Source organism: Bombina bombina, chromosome 2, assembly GCF_027579735.1.
Source record: "Bombina bombina isolate aBomBom1 chromosome 2, aBomBom1.pri, whole genome shotgun sequence".
In the NCBI taxonomy this organism is placed as follows: Eukaryota; Metazoa; Chordata; class Amphibia; order Anura; family Bombinatoridae; genus Bombina; species Bombina bombina.
Genome location: NC_069500.1, coordinates 1,254,128,540 through 1,254,147,206, shown reverse-complemented (window position 1 = coordinate 1,254,147,206; position 18,667 = coordinate 1,254,128,540). Strand labels below are relative to the sequence as shown.

The 18,667-nt window shown below is 40.4% G+C and overlaps 1 protein-coding gene and 1 pseudogene across 1 annotated transcript in view; both read left to right on the top strand.

Moving 5' to 3' along the window:
• NWD2 (NACHT and WD repeat domain containing 2) overlaps positions 1–18,667 on the top strand; it is a 684,859-nt gene that overhangs the window by 410,068 nt on the left and 256,124 nt on the right. The gene's annotated exons all lie outside the window — the stretch shown is intronic.
• Positions 6,310–6,428, top strand: LOC128650911 (uncharacterized; annotated as a pseudogene).

Genomic DNA, 18,667 nt, shown 5'->3' with positions numbered 1-18,667 from the left:
ACACTTTCTAACACCCCTAACATGAACCCCCGAGTCTAAACACCCCTAACCTTACACTCATTAACCCCTAATCTGCCACACCCCAACATCGCTGACACCTGCATTACACAATTAACACCTAATCTGACCACTCTGGACACTGCCCGCCACTACATTATCCCCTATGTTCAACCTAATCTGCTGTCCCAACATCGCCGACCCCCTATATTATATTTATTAACCCCTAATCTGCCCCCCCAACGTCGCCGCTCCCTTACCTACACTTATTAAACCCCCTAATCTGCCGACTGCAACCTCGCCGCCCACTATAATAAATGTATTAACCCCTAAACCGCGACCAATCCCGCCTTGCAAACCCCCTATTAATAAATAGTATTAACCCCTTATCTGCCCTCCCTAACATCGCGCCACCTAATTTCAAGTATTAACCCCTAATCTGCCGACCGGACCTCGCTGCTACTTTAATATATGTATTAACCCCAAAAACTAAGGTCTAACCTAACACCCCCCCTAAATTAAATATAATTTTAATCTAACAAATATAAATTAAATCTTATTAACTAAAACTATTCCTATTTTAAAACTAAAACTTACCTGTAAAATAAACCCTATATATAGCTAAATGTATAACGAATAATTATATGTAGCTATTTAGGATTTATATTTATTTTATAGGCAACTTTGTATTTATTTTAACTAGGTACAATAGCTATTAAATAGTTATTAACTATTTAATAGCTACCTAGTTAAAATAATTACAAAATTACCTGTAAAATAAATCCAAACCTAAGTTACAATTAAACCTAACCACTACACTATAATTAAATAAATTAAATAATTACCTACAATTACCTACAATTAAATAAGTAAACTAAATTACAAAAAAAACACTAAATACAAAAAATAAAAAAGATTACAAGAATTTTTAAGCTAATTAAGACCTACTCTAAGCCCCCTAATAAAATAAAGCCCCCCAAAATAAAAAAATTACCCTATCCTAATCTAAATTACAAAAGTTAACAGCTCTATTACTAGCCCTTAAAAGGGCTTTTTGAGAGGCATGCCCCAAAGTAATCAGCTCTTTTGCCTGTAAAAAAAAAACACAATACCACCCCCCAACATTACAACCCACCACCCCACATACCCCTACTCTAACCCAAACCCCCCTTAAATAAACCTAACTCTACCCCCCTGAAGATCTCCCTACCTTGAGTCGTCTTCACCCAACCGGGCCGAAGTCTTCATCCGATAGGGTAGAAGAGGACATCCAGACCGGCAGAAGTCTTCATCCTATCCGGGCAGAAGAGGACATCCGGACCGGCAGAAATCTTCATCCAATCGGCATCTTCTATCTTCATCCATCTGACGAGGAGCAGCTCCATCTTCAAGACCTCCGGCGCGGAACATCCTCCTTCCCCGATGACTACCCGACGAATGAAGGTTCCTTTACGTGACGTCATCCAAGATGGCGTCCCTCGAATTCCGATTGGCTGATAGGATTATATCAGCCAATCAGAATTAACGTAGGAAAAATCTGATTGGCTGATTGAATCAGCCAATCAGATTCAAGTTCAATCCGATTGGCTGATCCAATCAGCCAATCAGATTGAGCTTGCATTCTATTGGCTGTTCCGATCAGCCAATAGAATGCGAGCTCAATCTGATTGGCAGATTCAATCAGCCAATCAGATTTTTCCTACCTTAATTCCGATTGGCTGATAGAATCCTATCAGCCAATCGGAATTCGAGGGACGACATCTTGGATGACGTCAATTAAAGGAACCTTCATTCGTCGGGGAAGGAGGATGTTCCGCGCCGGAGGTCTTGAAGATGGAGCCGCTCCTCGTCGGATGGATGAAGATATAAGATGCCGCTTGGTTGAAGATGTCTGCCGGTCCGGATGTCCTCTTCTGCCCGGATAGGATGAAGACTTCTGCCCGGTTGGGTGAAGACGACTCAAGGTAGGGAGATCTTCAGGGGGGTAGTGTTAGGTTTATTTAAGGGGGGTTTGGGTTAGAGTAGGGGTATGTGGGTGGTGGGTTGTAATGTTGGGGGGGTGGTATTGTGTTTTTTTTACAGGCAAAAGACCTGATTACTTTGTTGGCATCCTCCCACAAAAAGCCCTTTTAAGGGCTGGTAATAAGAGCTGTTAAATTTAGATTAGGGTAAGGTAATTTTTTTATTTTGGGGAGCTTTGTTATTTTATTAGGGGGCTTAGAGTAGGTGTAATTAGCTTAAAATTCTTGTTTATTTCTTTTTTATATCTTTTTTATTTTTTGTAATTGAATGTTTGTTTTTGTAATTTAGTTTAGTTTATTTAATTGTAGGTAATTGTAGGTAATTTATTTAATTTATTTAATTATAGTGTAGTGTTAGGTTTAATTGTAACTTAGGTTAGGATTTATTTTACAGGTAATTTTGTAATTATTTTAACTAGTTTGCTATTAAATAGTTAATAATTATTTAATAGCTATTGTACCCTAGTTAAAATAAATACAAAGTTGCCTGTAAAATAAATATAAATCCTAAAATAGCTACAATTAATTATTCATTATTTTGTAGCTATATTAGGGTTTATTTTACAGGTAAGTATTTAGTTTTAAATAGGAATAGTTTAGTTAATAAGATTTAATTTATTTCGTTAGATCAAAATTATATTTAACGTAGGGGGGTGTTAGGGTTTAGACTTAGCTTTAGGGGTTAATACATTTATTAGAGTAGCATCGAGGTCCCGGTCGGCAGATTAGGGGTTAATACTTGAAATTAGGTGGCGGCGATGTTAGGGAGGGCAGATTAGGGGTTAATACTATTTATTATAGGGTTTGCGAGGCGGGAGTGTGGCGGTTTAGGGGTTAATACATTTATTATAGTGGCAGTGAGGTCTGGACAGCAGATTAGGGGTTAATAAGTGTAGGTAAAGTAGCGGTGACGATGGGGGGGCAGATTAGGGGTTAATAAATATAATATAGGGGTCGGCGGTGTTAGGGGCAGCAGATTAGGGGTTCCATAGGGTTAATGTAAGGTGGCGGCGGTGTGCGGTCGGCAGATTAGGGGTTAAAAAATTTTATTATAGTGGCGGCAATGTGGGGGGACCTCGGTTTAGGGGTACATAGGTAGTTTATGGGTGTTAGTGTACTTTGTAGCACAGTAGTTATGAGCTTATAAACCGGCGTTAGCCCAGAAAGCTCTTAACTACTGACTTTTTTCTGTGGCTGGAGTCTTGTCGGTAGAGGGTCTACCGCTCACTTCAGCCAAGACTCTCAACACTGGTGTTAGGCAGATCCCATTGAAAAGATAGGATACGCAATTGGCGTAAGGGGATCTGCGGTATGGAAAATTTGCGGCTTGAAAGTGAGTGTTAGACCCTTTCCTGTCTGACTCTAAATACCAGCTGCCGGCCAAAAGCAGCGTTAGGACCCCCTTAACACTGCTTTTGACGGCTAACGCAGAACTCTAAATCTAGCCGTTTGCCTTTCGTCACAGGAGATTGGCAGAGAAGTGTCAGAAGATTTCGAAGTATTTCCTTAGGAAGGGTATCTACCCTTCGATACGGGACTGGAGTTTTAAGTAGTCTTGTCAGTCTCTCAGTGAGAGCATTGATGAAAGTTAGAGTCTGAAGATGCAGGGAGAGTCTTTCTGCGAATCCATCCCGACTCATGTTAACAGCTCCTAAGCAATCAGCATTTACGCGTTTTGCTGCCTGCTTTTTTTCACTCTTTTATTCATATGTTAATGATAGAAGACAGGGTAACAGTGGGACTCCTTTTATCTTTATGGAATCAAGGGATAATATGTCCTGAGGGGGATTATTGAACAGTCGGGGTTTAATCATATTTGTTATGTGATTTTGGCTGCTTTATGTGTGGGAGATGTTTGGGCTCATAGTCTGAAACGGAATGTACAGGTTTGTTTTTTATTAATATTTGAGAGCTTCGCTGTTTTATTAAGCTGGTGTGCTTTTCCTTAGCAGGGGCGGTCCTGCATGACGCACAGTGTGACCAGAGTGGTCACGTTTTCCATTTCCTATTTCCTATTTTCCTGACTGAGTGTCTGCGGAGAGGAGCGAGTTTCCTCTATCTATCTGAGTCATAGGAGGTTGTGAGTGTCCCAGCCATTGGGGGTATAAGGTGCCAGTTGTTTTTTTTCTATAATTTAAATTAGATGAGTTATGGAGGATTCAGATAATTTAGAGGGGGATCCCTCTAATACAGAATTTGATACCTGTGTATATTGTGAGGAGGCCCGGGTAGTCCAGCCCTCTCAATTATGTTCCGTATGCCGCAACAGGGTGTTCTCATCAACCAATGTTGAGATGTTAGAGACCACTGAGCCGTCCGCCTCTGAGGATTCCTCGTCACATGAGGTTTGTTCCCTAGAATCTTCTGTTCCTACACATGCAGTTTCCCCAGGTACCGCTGATCCTTCACCTTAAGGGGGCTTTTTTTCCACCAAATGTTACTGTGCAGTTCCTCATGGCCATGTCTCTGGCCTTAGCTATTTTGCCTCTTCCTGCTACGTGCAAGCGAAGGGTTAATCCATGCACTCCTGCCCAGGGACCATCGTGTAAATTGAAGATTGTATCCGATCAGTCATCTGGGGATGCGGTTCCCTCTGAGGCTTCAGAGATAAGACCTCCAAGGTCGGAGTCTGATGATTTGATTCCTCCGACTGAAGAGGATTTAGCATTTAGATTTAGAGCTTGCTTCTGAGAGAAGTTTTGGCGATGTAGAGATTCCTAGTACTGATCTGCCAGTCAAATCTCACACTCTAAATCAGATAGCGATTAGATGGGTGGAGAAGGATGGAGATCCTATCCTTTCTCGTCTATTTCTTTTTTGTTTTCTTTTAGAATCCCAGTTCCGAGCTCTATAGAGGGGTTTGTGTCGTGCACATTCCTTTTCGGCTATCACTTTTTTGTGCTCCTACCTATTCTTTTCTATTCCGTTTAAGGATAGTTTTTTTCTTTAGAGCTCTTGTTATCGAGAAAACTCTTTTTAGGAAGACATTTCATCATATGGGATATTTAGATTATGACGACTTAGGTTGTCATATTTTCTGGAGACTTCCTTTGGAAGCATCTTGGTCTCAGTACAAGGTGATGGTTCCCTCGATATTTTCGAGACAGAATTAAGCCATTGGACTGGAGCTTATACTTTGTCTGGATTATTCACAGACTTCTAGTTTCATAAGCTGGAACTTCAGGTTTAGTCCTTGAGTTGCTCAGACAGATATGTCTATTAAGTCTACTCTTTCCTTCTGCTTGAGAGGAGGAGTTAATTTTGAGGTTTTACCATGTTGACCTGAGCTATTCAGGTGGTGGCAAACTCAGTCCTGGAATAGGTCCAGGCAGAGCAGGTCCATCTATCCTAGATGACAAGAGGGACCTGTTTTTAGGTCCTATCTTGGATAGGCGCCCCTTATATATAGCCTTCCAGAGCAGTTTTTGTTCTCTTGATCATGTCTTTCTGACAGAGAGACGGAAGCCTTTCGGGTGGATGCAGGCTTTTGTTATCCTTTGGAGTCATTGTCCCGGTACCTATCGCAGTGTGAGGTTTGGAATATTTTCAAACCGCTGTTGTTTTCGGCGTCCAATAGAGGGAGGGATCTCCGTCCTTTTTGGGTTCTATGGTACTTAAGCAAAGCTTATAAAGTCTCCTTCTTTTAGGGGGAGAATAGAAGGTCCTCTCTACCTTTTGTTCGAGAGGAACAGTGCAGGATCACTATCAAGGAAGGATATCTTTTCTTTTCATTCCTCTTTTGGGAAATTTCGGTTCTTAAGGACCAGCTCTTCCAGTATTTTGTTTTTAACCTCGCTTCTGATCCTAGAATTTTTTTTTATGATTGTGGGACCAGATATAGATTTATCGGTAGCTCTCCTAGTCTTGATGATTCTGGTTTACTTACCATTGTTTTGTCTGATAGAAGACTTTTAGTAAATTTCATCTGTCTTCCTCGATCCTTGAAGATGGATCTAGACCAGAGTTCTCTGGTGTAGGAGCCAGGGTAGTTCCCTGGATGCCAATTTAGCCTTATAGCCAGGTAGACGTTTCTTTGGAGTGTTCTCCAGACTGCCTTCACATCACTAATTCGGTGCTGGGGGTGTTGTCTTGTCATGGGGTCCATATGGACTTCATTACCTTTCATTAATGAGATTCGGGTTTTGCTGAAGCGAATCTGTCTTTGAAGATTTACCTTGGCTACTGGTTGGGAGAATAGTTATCCATTGTTCGTATCAAGATCTCCCTGTCCTGTGGGACATCTTCCTTAAACCTCCCGGGGCGATTTTGACTTTGGTCGCAGGTCTGTCAGGTCTTCCACCACACTGCCCTGAATGCCCCTGATCCCGTCTGATCTCTGAAGTTAAGCAGGCCCAGGCCTGGTCAGTACCTGGATGGGAGACTACCTGGGAACACCAGGTGCGGTAGGCTGTGACTCTGAGGGTTTGGTATATGGGTTCATCCCAGTGTAGGGATCTAGCCAGCCTTTTACACTTGGTGGCTTGATATACTTCCGAGAACAAGAGATACCCTAGAGGCAAGGGTGGTATCTCGGGTTGGGTAGTGGGCAGAGGCCCACTACTGCTCGCTGTCAGCGATCCACTCTCCAGGTGTGGTCTTCCGGGACGGATGTTCTCTTCAGACATTCCCTTTACTTGGGGATGAATTCTCCATCCAAGGTGTTTTCGGATATTTGTATCTGTAAGATGGTGCCGAATGAGAAACAGGATGTCCTGTCCCTATTCCTGGTTACCCATTAATGGGTCATAGTTCAGGGATACATTAGTGGTGCTTTGGATGTTCAATGCAGTTTTTTTCATCTGCCATTTCACTCTTTCCTTGAGTGATGGCTCGAACCTAGCAGGTGCAGGCATCAGTGATACTGATTGCTCCGTTGCACCTGCGTAATCGTTGTTCGCGTTGTAATGGCTTTCCCTCCATGAAGTTTACCTTGTTGCAGGGATCTGTTGGAACAGGGCCCCTTTACTTTATCAACTCATATATCTCTAGGCGGACTGCCAGATGACATTTAGTCTTAGCCTAGAGAAGTTTTTTCTGAGAGGTTATGGTCCTCTCCTTCAAGTGCGCAAGCTGGTCACTCGTCATCTATCATAGGTGTTGAGGACCCCTTCTGCTGTGAAGAGCGTAGTTCATCCTGACACACTACTCTTACCTGCCACAATTTTTTCCTTCCTCCAGGATGGTCTGGAGAAGGGCCTTCTTAGCTACTTTCCTTGTTAGGACAGTTTTTGGCCCTGTCTGTTTTTTCTGAACTAGAGGTTCGTTGAACTCCCGGTCATGTAGTTTTTGCTAGGGCTCTGACTGCAATCAGGCCGGTGTGTTAATCTGATGTTCCTCCTTGGAGCTTTGATCTTGTTCTTAGGGTTTTGCACCGGGCTACCTTTGTACCTAAGAACAATAAGAACAAGAATAGTAACCAGATTACTCTGAAAAAAGTTACTTTCTCTGATAGTGAAATAGATTCTGATGATAATGCTACATCTAGTGGGAATGACAATCAGTCTGCAGTTTCAGGACCATCAGATTCATCTATTCAGATAAAAAGTATATTAGTTCCCCAGGACCGGTTGTGAGACCTAATGCTAAATATATAACTGCACCTGTAACTGCTACTCCTAATGTACTCCTAATATAGGACATAGCATGGCATTTGACAGAGCCAATATGGAACAGGTTTTTTCCCCAGGTTATCAATACCCCCAGGGGGAAGGCATACAACCACAACCAGTACAAGAGAGGTATCAGTTAAGGGAAAACAGGGGACAGACAAAGTACAAACCCACCCATTGATCAATCTTTCAGATATAACATTAACATCAGTACAAATTATGGTACTTGGATTGGGTCTTACATTCTCTCCTACCTTAAATTTTAATTTGTTTCAGACTGTAATCGATGTTAATAGATTGATTCGAAATATTACACTCCACTCTACTAAGTTTGGGAACTATGTTAACAATCTTGAATCATCCCAAAATAATTCAACAGCAGCTGAAGCTGAATTAGATTTTTCAGAACAGTGAGACCATTTGTCTTTGGAATCCTTGGCATGGGATGACTGACCCTCTCCCCAGCACTCTTTAAAATACCCGAAATTTAAAAATAAATCTGAGTTTTACCCTATACATAGTAGTGGCTCTATAGTTGAAACTTTTTCTAAAAGGGTAGAGAATGACCTTAGGAATAATATGCACTCTAATTTGAGTGCTGGGGAGAGGGAGGCCCTTCGGGAGCTACAGTCCAACAGATTGTGATCTAATCTGTGGACAAGGGGGGATCTGTTGTAGTTTTGAATTGGGTTGATTATGTCAATAAAGGGCATCACCAGCTTGACAATACATCAACTTCACTGCCCTACCTTGTGATCCTGCTAGCAGATTTCTTAAAGAGTTGAAGGATTTGGTAGATGAGGGTTTAGAAGGTAAATTTTTGGACAAAGACACTGCACAATTCCTTATAGTTAAGTCTCCTCGGGTTCCGCTATTCGATCATCTACCAAAAGTCCATAAATCTGTTCATGATTTTGTAGGACGTCCCATTGTCAGTGGAATAAATTCCTTATTGGAAAATGTATCACTCTGGTTAGATAGTATATTACAACCCTTGGTTACCACATTGGCCAGTCATATAAGGGACACTAAACATGTACGAAACATCATGAAAACCATTACTTGGAACTTAGAGTTGAACTAGTTAAAATTTGACACTGTGGCGTTATATAGCGCCATTCCACATGAGGAGGGTATAAAGGCTATCCAATATATCATGAGATATCATACTGAATATAGTGCCTCTTTTCAGAAGTTTGTTGCTAGGGTCACTCACTTTCTATTGACACTTTTTTACCTTTAAGGGCAATTTTTATCTCCAGAGATGTGGGACTGCGATAGGGGTGAAGTTTGCCCCCTCTTACGCCAACCTATTTTTGGGTTGGTGGGAGCAGTCCCACATCTTTGTAGATACTAATCCCTACAGAGGGAATATTCAAGTTTACAAACGCTTTATAGATGACCTTTTGTTGGTCTGGATAGGAACATCTGAACAGGCTGTAGCATTTGTGGATTACCTTAATAATAACTCTATTGGTTTGAGATGTACCCATGAGTTCCAGAATGAGTCCATCAATTTTCTTGATATTACTTTATCAGCTACTAATGAGGGCCATATACACTCTAGGGTGTATCGCAAACCAATTACTGGCAATACCCTTCTGCATGCAACTAGTTGCCATCCCCGCCATGTACCATATGCAGTGGCTAAGGGTCAATTTATAAGGCTTTAACATAATTGCTCAGTTTATGAGGATTACATACAGGAAGCAGACAGCCTGACCCATAGACTAGAAGCCAGGGGTTACAAAGCACACATTATAACTAAAGCCAGACGTGAGGTTGATAAGATAGACAGAGAATCTCTGCTAGTTGATAAGAAACAGATTAAGGATATAGATACTCATAGAGGAGTTAATTTTGTAACTGAGTATAGTGCTCAATATGAAGACATATGTAGGATTGTAAAAAATCACTTTTCTATCTTGTCAGCAGATGACAGACTTCAAAATATAGTTCAAATAGTTCAAATGGGCCTAGAAAAATGTAGGACTACTGGCAGTTATGTGTCCCCAACTAAACTACCTGCTGTTAACCCAATAGTAGCTCATTGTTTCTCCACAATGGAATGTTAAGATGTGGACACCGTAAATGCAAACCTTGCGATTTTGCACATTTGTCTAATTCCTTTGTTTGACAACAGGTGAAACTTACCAAATATATTGTTGTAATTGCAGTATCGCATATGTGATCTATTTGATCACCTGCTATCAAATCAGATGCAGTATGTGTGTTTAACCAGCAGGGATGTTTCATCTAGGATTAGGGAACACCTGTCAACCATTAATGTGGGTAAATCCACTACACATATAGTGCCACATTTTGTTAATAAGCATTTAAAAAAGACTTAACATCTTTCAAGTGGTGTGTCATAGAAAGGTGTCTACCTCAAAAGGAGGTTGGAATAGGCTTAAATTGCTGAATAAGCGTGAAATGTTTTGGGTGTTCAAACTAAATACACATTTTCCCCAGGGTCTTAATTCTGATTATGACCTTATTAATTATTGGGAATGAAGTGCAATTTCAATTCCCTTCTATACATATACATATGGTCATCATGAGGAGTAATGTCTAATGCGTGTGTATATATATATTAATTTTTTCACCATTGATAAATATGTATTCTATTATATACATCTATCTCTACAATAATTTTTTGTTTAGAAATTGTATGCACTATACTGTATATCTATATGTATATTTATGAAGTTTGTTTTTTCAAACATAATCAACTGTAACTAATTGGGCATTGATATCTGAATTTACATATACAGTGGAGCAAAAAAGTATTTAGTCAGCCACCAATTGCGCAAGTTCTCCCACTTAAGAAGATGAGAGAGGCCTGTAATTTTCATCACAGGTATACCTCATCTATGAGAGACAAAATGTGGAAACAAATCCAGACAATCACATTGTCTGTTTTGGAAAGAATTTATTTGCATATTATGGTTGAAAATAAGTATTTGGTCAATATCAAAAGTTCATCTCAATACTTTGTTATATATCCTTTGTTGGCAATGACAGAGGTCAAACGTTTTCTGTAAGTCTTCACAAGGTTGTCACACACTGTTGCTGGTATGTTGGCCCATTCCTGCATGCAGATCTCCTCTAGAGCAGTGATGTTTTGGGGCTGCCGCTGGGCAACACGGACTTTCAACTCCCTCCCAAAGGGGTTGAGATCTGGAGACTGGCTAGGCCACTCCAGGAACTTGAAATGCTTCTTACGAAGCACTCCTTCGTTGCCCGGGCAGTGTGTTTGGGATCATTGTCATGCTGAAAGACCCAGCCACGTTTCAGCTTCAATGCCCTTGCTGATGGAAGGAGGTTTGCAATCAAAATCTCACAATACATGGCCCCATTCATTTTTCATGTACACGTATCAGTCATCCTGTTCCCTTTGCAGAGAAACAGCCCCAAAGCATGATGTTGCCACCCCCATGCTTCACAGTAGGTATGGTGTTCTTTGGTTGCAACTCAGCATTCTCTCTCCTCCAAACACGATGAGTTGTGTTTCTACCAAACAGTTCTACTTTGGTTTCATCTGACCATATGACATTCTCCCAATCCGCTTCTGGATCATCCAAATGCTCTCTAGACGGGCCCGGACATGTACTGGCTTAAGCAGGGGGACACGTCTGGCACTGCAGGATCTGAGTCCCTGGCGGCGTAGTGTGTTACTGATGGTAGCCTTTGTTACGTTGGTCCCAGCTCTCTGCAGGTCATTCACTAGGCCCCCCCCCCCCCCCGTGTGGTTCTGGGATGTTTGCTCACCGTTCTTGTGATCATTTTGACCCCAAGGGGTGAGATCTTGCGTGGAGCCCCAGATCGAGGGAGATTATCAGTGGTCTTGTATGTTTTCCATTTTCTAATTATTGCTCCAACAGTTGATTTCTTCACACCCAGCTGCTTGCTGCTCTTCCCAGCCTGGTGCAGGTCTACAATTTTGTTTCTGGTGTCCTTCGACAGCTCTTTGGTCTTCACCATAGTGGAGTTTGGAGTGTGGCTGTTTGAGGTTGTGGACAGGTGTCTTTTATACTGATAAGTTCAAACAGGTGCCATTAATACAGGTAATGAGTGGAGGACAGAGGAGCCTCTTAAAGAAGAAGATACAGGTCTGTGAGAGCCAGAAATCTTGCTTGTTTGTAGGTGACCAAATACTTATTTTCCACCATAATATGCAAATAAATTCTTTCCAAATCAGACAATGTGATTGTCTGGATTTGTTTCCACATTTTGTGGGAGAACTTGCACAATTGGTGGAAAATACTTTTTTGCTCCACTGTATTTTGTACAGTCTGCTTTTTAATTTGTCTAAGATAAGTGAGAATTGGTACTTGTAGTGAGAGAGGAGTGTTCTCTGTATTAGCCAATAAGCCAGGTGTGTCCGAAATGTGTAAGCTGGTTGCTTACATTCCTCCCTCTGCGATTGTTCCCATTGGTTGTTCCTGAACCATTTTATTTATGATTCAACTACAATAAAAGTGAAGTTTTATTATACAGACATTGCATCCTTGGTGGACTTCCGTTCTTACCTATGCATAAGTGTTTATCTTAGATGATCCTTTCCGTCTAAGGAGTACTTCTGAGTGCAGCAGTCTACGAGATTGCGGCCTTGCTATCCATCCCTCCTTATCAGAGGGTTTCTCGATTATCAGGTTGTTCTACGAACCTAGTTAGGTTTTTCTCCTAAGGGTGTGTCAATCAAAATTTTAATTGAGAAGTTGTGGTTCATTTAGTAGGTCCTATTCCTTCTTCTTGGAGGAAACGTTTACTACTTAATATGGTGTTGTGCCTTGAGATCCTGTCTTCAGTCTACATAGGAATAGACAGATTTCTCTGTTTATTATCTCTTTAGAAAGTGTAAGGCTCAGAATGCATTTTCGTCTTCCTTATTTTTTAGTTGAGGAGTGTCACCAGCTTGGCATATGAGACAGCGAGACATAAGCCTCCTCAGAAGTTTACAGCTCAGTTTGAGAGCAGTGACGTCGTCTTGGGTCTCAGGAATGAGGCCTCTAGGGATCTGAATTGTTGGGCGACTTCTTGGTCCTCCTTTCATTTTCCAAATTTTGTATCAAGTTTTTTGTCTTTTGCTTCTGTTGAAGCAACCTTCGGGAGAAAGGGTTTTGCAGGCTTTGGTGCCTTCAGATGGGGGCCACCTCTCCTTTTTGCCTCCCGTTAGCATTCAGTGTCCTCTGGAGCTTGGGTATAGTTTCCCATAAGTAAAGACTGCAGCTGTGGACTCTCCCTGTATTTAGAAGAAAAACATAAATTATGCTTACCAGCTAAGATCCTTTCCTTCTGTACAGGGAGAGTCCACAGCTCCCACCCGTGTTCTCTGATGGGCGGCCCTAAACTTTAAATTGTTCTTCTGGCACCTTTTTCACCCTGATATTTCTCCTACTGTTCCTTGTTCCCTCGGTAGAATGACTGGGGGATGAGGGAAGTGGGAAATATTTAAGCCTTTGGCTGAGGTGTCTTTGCCTTCTCCTGGTGGCCAGGTTCACTATTTCACACAAGTAAGTAATGCAGCTGTGGACTCTGCAGGTACAGAATGAAAAGAAATTATCTGGTAAGCATAATTTATGTTAAAATATATATATATATATATAAATATATGTACTTTATATACACATACTTACACATATTTATACATGTATGTATATATGGTAACTCCATTTGCATGTAGGTTTCAGTGTCAATGTCAAATCATATACTTAACCACTTAAGTGTGAATGACAACACGTGGTCATCATCTGCATAATGTATTTAGTGTGGATGACTACAGTGTTCCTCCCTGATATACAGTATAGTATTAATTTTAATGCTTTATTGCGGCTCTCTGGGCCGTATGATGACCATTTGTTGTCATCTGGGGGTGGGGGTGCTTTCAGAGCTCATCACGTGCCCCTCTGCACTTACCCCACGTCCCCGGTGATCTAGTGGTCCAGCATCACCAGGGGAATCCGGGCATGCCAGTGATGTAATGTGCATGTGAATGGTGATTTCACCATGTCATGGAAAAACCACAGGGCTTAAGGGGGTTGGATGAGTGGTTGGTATTCAAATTTCTCATTCTCAGTTTCCTTAAGCCAATGAAACCCCCAAGACGCACCATTTGAAAGCTAATCGTCTGCTCTTTCAAACGGTGTGTCTTGATGGTTGAAGTTTAAGTTTAATAAAAATACACTAGTTTAATGCACTTTAAACTTATACACCCTTATAACAGACTATCAAAAAAGTCTAGAGACCTCCAAAGACCCCCTGTTTTAAAGCCCAGAAGCCCTTCTTCAAACTTAAGTCCCTACAAGTTTTGATAGCCAAGTATTCACTGCTTTAATAGTGATTATTAGACATGTGTATTTGTGATATAGCAAACTAATGCCAAAGATTTTCAAATATCTTAGTGTGTTTCACTTTCAGAAGAAAAAAATCTGTTTTTGAAAATAGCTGAATGCTACTGGCGGCCGCCATCTTCAGTTTTCGTTTGGTGCAGAATGTCTAGTGATTACCTGGTGTGAATAAGTGTCCATTTATTTGCTTAGAGAGACCCTATATGAAGATCAAAGTGATGTAGCTATGCAGAAAGGCCATTATTTATATGAGTATAACCCCTTCTTTTTACTAGGTAAAAGGGAAACACATTTTTTTCTTTCATGATTCAAATAGAGCATGCAATTTTAATAAACTTTCTAATTTACTCCAATTTTTAATGGTTCTCTTGTTATCTTTATTTTAAAAAGGAGGAAAGTAAGCTTAGGAACTGGTCCATTTTTGGTTCAGTACCTGGGTAGCGCTTGTTGATTTGTGGCTACATTGCATGTTTTATCTGAATCACAAATGAAAAAATGTGGGTTTCATATCTCTTTAAGGGAGAACAAAAACACTATTATTTATAACCTTATTAAAATTTTAATAAAGAATGCATTTTTTCACAATTTGTATTTCAGGTTTCTTACATGTTATGATATATACTTAAAAAATGGTGTAGATTGAATTTTCTGGGTCTCCTGAAAAAAAAGAAATATGATATATTTGGGAGACTTGCTAAAAAATGTCCTACAGTATGTCTTTATTGTGAGCAGCATTTAAAAACTGCAAAACAGCTTAGCACAGGGGTGGAAATGTTTCAGCAGTTACAATTAAAAATTAACGGCTAGATTTAGAGTTTTGTCGGTAACAACCCGCGTAGCTAACACTGGCTTTTTTCTGCCTGCACCTTTTAAATAACTCTGGTATTGAGAGTTCACAGAATGGCTGCGTTAGGCTCCAAAAAAGGAGCGTAGAGCATATTTAACGCAACTTCAACTCTCGATACCAGAGTTGCTTACGGACGCGGCCAGCTTCAAAAACGTGCTTGTGCACGATTCCCCCATAGAAAACAATGGGGCTGTTTGAGCTGAAAAAAAACCTAACACCTGCAAAAAAGCCGCGTTCAGCTCCTAACGCAGCCCCATTGTTTGCTATGGGGAAACACTTCCTACATCTACACCTAACACTCTAACATGTACCCCGAGTCTAAACACCCCTAACCTTACACTTATTAACCCCTAATCTGCCGCCCCCGCTATCGCTGACCCCTGCATATATTTTTTTAACCCCTAATCTGCCGCTCCATAAATCGCCGCTACTTACATTATCCCTATGTACCCCTAATCTGCTGCCCCTAACACCGCCGACCCCTATATTATATTTATTAACCCCTAATCTGCCCCCACAATGTCGCCTCCACCTGCCTACACTTATTAACCCCTAACCGGCCAAGCGGACCGCACCGCTATTATAATAAAGTTATTAACCCCTAATCCGCCTCACTCCCACCTCAATATCCCTATAATAAATAGTATTAACCCCTAATCTGCCCTCCCTAACATCGCCGACACCTAACTTCAAATATTAACCCCTAATCTGCCGACTGGAGCTCACCGCTATTCTAATAAATGTATTAACCCCTAAAGCTAAGTCTAACACTAACACCCCCCTAAGTTAAATATAATTTAAATCTAACGAAATATATTAACTCTTATTAAATAAATTATTCCTATTTAAAGCTAAATACTTACCTGTAAAATAAACCCTAATATAGCTACAATATAAATTATAATTATATTATAGCTATTTTAGGATTTATATTTATTTTACAGGTAACTTTGTATTTATTTTAACCAGGTACAATAGCTATTAAATAGTTAAGAACTATTTAATAGCTAAAATAGTTAAAATAATTACAAAATTACCTGTAAAATAAATCCTAACCTAAGTTACAATTAAACCTAACACTACACTATCAATAAATTAATTAAATAAAATACCAACAATTATCTACAATTAAACCTAACACTACACTATCAATAAATTATTTAAATACAATATCTACAAATAAATACAATGAAATAAACTAACTAAAGTACAAAAAATAAAAAAGAACTAAGTTACAAAAAATAAAAAAATATTTACAAACATTAGAAAAATATTACAACAATTTTAAACTAATTACACCTACTCTAAGCCCCCTAATAAAATAACAAAGCCCCCCAAAATAAAAAAATGCCCTACCCTATTCTAAATTAAAAAAGTTCAAAGCTCTTTTACCTTACCAGCCCTGAACAGGGCCCTTTGCGGGGCATGCCCCAAAGAATTCAGCTCTTTTGCCTGTAAAAAAAAACATACAATACCCCCCCCCAACATTACAACCCACCACCCACATACCCCTAATCTAACCCAAACCCCCCTTAAATAAACCTAACAATAAGCCCCTGAAGATCTTCCTACCTTATCTTCACCCTGCCAGGTTCACCGATCCATCCTCGGAAGTCTTGATCCAAGCCTCGGAAGTGTTGATCCAAGCCCAAGCGGGGGGCTGAAGAGTGACGTCCATCCTTGAGCTTGCATTCTATTGGCTGATCGGAACAGCCAATAGAATGCAAGCTCAATCTGATTGGCTGATTGGATCAGCCAATCGGATTGAACTTGATTCTGATTGGCTGATTCCATCAGCCAATCAGAATATTCCTACCTTAATTCCGATTGGCTGATAGAATCCTATCAGCCAATCGGAATTCGAGGGACGCCAACTTGGATGACTTAATTTAAAGGAACCGTCATTCGTCGTCTAGTCGTCGGTTGAAGAGGATGTTCTGCGTCGGCTTGGAAGAAGATGGTTCCGCTCCGCTCCAGAAGAAAGAAAATTGAAGATGCGACTTGATAGAAGACTTCATCCCGATGATGGACTTCCGACTTCAGCCCGAGGATGGACGTCACTCTTCAGCCCCCCGCTTGGGCTTGGATCAACACTTCCGAGGCTTGGATCAAGACTTCCGAGGACGGATCGGTGAACCTGGCAGGATGAAGATAAGGTAGGAAGATCTTCAGGGGCTTAGTGTTAGGTTTATTTAAGGGGGGTTTGGGTTAGATTAGGGGTATGTGGGTGGTGGGTTGTAATGTTGGGGGGGGTATTGTATGTTTTTTTTTACAGGCAAAAGAGCTGAATTCTTTGGGGCATGCCCCGCAAAGGGCCCTGATCAGGTCTGGTAAGGTAAAAGAGCTTTGAACTTTTTTAATTTAGAATAGGGTAGGGCATTTTTTTATTTTGGGGGGCTTTGTTATTTTATTAGGGGGCTTAGAGTAGGTGTAATTAGTTTAAAATTGTTGTAATATTTTTCTAATGTTTGTAAATATTTTTTTATTTTTTGTAACTTAGTTCTTTTTTATTTTTTTGCACTTTAGTTAGTTTATTTCATTGTATTTATTTGTAGATATTGTATTTAAATAATTTATTGATAGTGTAGTGTTAGGTTTAATTGTAGATAATTGTTGGTATTTTATTTAATTAATTTATTGATAGTGTAGTGTTAGGTTTAATTGTAACTTAGGTTAGGATTTATTTTACAGGTAATTTTGTAATTATTTTAACTATTTTAGCTATTAAATAGTTATTAACTATTTAATAGCTATTGTACCTGGTTAAAATAAATACAAAGTTACCTGTAAAATAAATATAAATCCTAAAATAGCTATAATATAATTATGATTTATGTTGTAGCTATATTAGGGTTTATTTTACAGGTAAGTATTTAGCTTTAAATAGGAATAATTTATTTAATAAGAGTTAATTTATTTCGTTAGAATAAAATTATATTTAATTTAGGGGGAATTTAGGGTTAGGGTTAAAATTAGCTTTAGGGGTAAAATTTTTTTATTAGAGTAGCGGTGAGCTCCGATCGGCAGATTAGGGGTTAATTCTTGAAGTTAGGTGTCGCCGATGTTAGGGAGGGCAGATTAGGGGTTAATACTATTTATTATAGGGTTATTGAGGCGGGAGTGAGGCGGATTAGGGGTTAATAACTTTATTATAGTATCGGTGAGATCCGCTCGGCAGATTAGGGGTTAATAAGTGTAGGCAGGTGGAGGCGACGTTGAGGGGGGCAGGTTAGGGGTTAATAAATATAATATAGGGGTCGGCGATGTTAGGGGCAGCAGATTAGGGGTACATAAGGATAACGTAAGTAGCGGCGCTTTGCGGTCGGCAGATTAGGGGTTAATTATTGTAGGTAGCTGGCGGCGACGTTGTGGGGGGCAGGTTAGGGGTTAATAAATATAATATAGGGGTTGGCGGTGTTAGGGGCAGCAGATTAGGGGTACATAAGTATAACGTAGGTGGCGGTCGGCAGATTAGGGGTTAAAAATTTTTTATCGAGTGGCGGCGATGTGGGGGGACCTCGGTTTAGGGGTACATAGGTAGTTTATGGGTGTTAGTGTACTTTAGAGCACAGTAGTTAAGAGCTTTATAAACCGGCGTTAGCCCAGAAAGCTCTTAACTACTGACTTTTTTCTGCGGCTGGAGTTTTGTCGTTAGATTTCTAACGCTCACTTCAGCCACGACTCTAAATACCGGAGTTAGAAAGATCCCATTGAAAAGATAGGATACGCAATTGACGTAATGGGATCTGCGGTATGGAAAAGTCGCGGCTGAAAAGTGAGCGTTAGACCCTTTCCTGACTGACTCCAAATACCGGCGGTAGCCTAAAACCAGCGTTAGGAGCC